This window comes from Schistocerca cancellata, chromosome 3, assembly GCF_023864275.1.
Source record: "Schistocerca cancellata isolate TAMUIC-IGC-003103 chromosome 3, iqSchCanc2.1, whole genome shotgun sequence".
Taxonomy (NCBI): Eukaryota; Metazoa; Arthropoda; class Insecta; order Orthoptera; family Acrididae; genus Schistocerca; species Schistocerca cancellata.
In genome coordinates this window covers 54,275,550-54,277,155 of record NC_064628.1, presented here as the reverse complement: position 1 = coordinate 54,277,155, position 1,606 = coordinate 54,275,550, and positions in this window count along the sequence as shown.

Here is a 1,606-nt window from a genome sequence, read left to right as displayed (position 1 = left end):
CCGCGAGCCACCTTACGGTGTGTGGCGGAGGGTACTTATTGTACCACTATCTGATCCCCCCTTCCCTGTTCCATTCACGAATTGTGCGTGGGAAGAACGACTGCTTGTAAGTCTCCGTATTTGCTCTAATTTCTCGGATCTTTTCGTTGTGATCATTACGCGAGATATATGTGGGCGGTAGTAATATGTTGCCCATCTCTTCCCGGAATGTGCTCTCTCGTAATTTCGATAATAAACCTCTCCGTATTGCGTAACGCCTTTCTTGAAGTGTCCGCCACTGGAGCTTGTTCAGCATCTCCGTAACGCTCTCGCGCTGACTAAATGTCCCCATGACGAATCGCGCTGCTTTTCGCTGGATCATGTCTATCTCTTCTATTAATCCAACCTGGTAAGGGTCCCATACTGATGAGCAATACTCAAGAATCGGACGAACAAGCGTTTTGTAAGCTACTTCTTTCGTCGATGAGTCACATTTTCTTAGAATTCTTCCTATGAATCTCAACCTGGCGCCTGCTTTTCCCACTATTTGTTTTATGTGATCATTCCACTTCAGATCGCTCCGGATAGTAACTCCTAAGTATTTTACGGTCGTTACCGCTTCCAATGATTTACCACCTATGGCATAATCGTACTGGAATGGATTTCTGCCCCTATGTATGCGCATTATATTACATTTATCTACGTTTAGGGAAAGCTGCCAGCTGTCGCACCATGCATTAATCCTCTGCAGGTCTTCCTGGAGTACGTACGAGTCTTCTGATGTTGCTACTTTCTTGTAGACAACCGTGTCATCTGCAAATAGCCTCACGGAGCTACCGATGTTTTCAACTAAGTCATTTATGTATATTGTAAACAATAAAGGTCCTATCACGCTTCCTTGCGGTACTCCCGAAATTACCTCTACATCTGCAGATTTTGAACCGTTAAGAATGACATGTTGTGTTCTTTCTTCTAGGAAATCCTGAATCCAATCACAAACCTGGTCCGATATTCCGTAAGCTCGTATTTTTTTCATTAAACGTAAGTGCGGAACCGTATCAAATGCCTTCCTGAAGTCCAGGAATACGGCATCAATCTGCTCGCCAGTGTCTACGGCACTGTGAATTTCTTGGGCAAATAGGGCGAGCTGAGTTTCACATGATCTCTGTTTGCGGAATCCATGTTGGTTATGATGAAGGAGATTTGTATTATCTAAGAACGTCATAATACGAGAACACGAAACATGTTCCATTATTCTACAACAGATTGACGTAAGCGAAATAGGCCTATAATTATTCGCATCTGATTTATGACCCTTCTTGAAAATGGGAACGACCTGCGCTTTCTTCCAGTCGCTAGGTACTTTACGTTCTTCCAGCAATCTACGATAAATTGCTGATAGAAAGGGGGCAAGTTCTTTAGCATAATCACTGTAGAATCTTAAGGGTATCTCGTCTGGTCCGGATGCTTTTCCGCTACTAAGTGATAGCAGTTGTTTTTCAATTCCGATATCGTTTATTTCAATATTTTCCATTTTGGCGTCCGTGCGACGGCTGAAGTCAGGGACCGTGTTACGATTTTCCGCAGTGAAACAGTTTCGGAACACTGAATTCAGTATTTCTGCCTT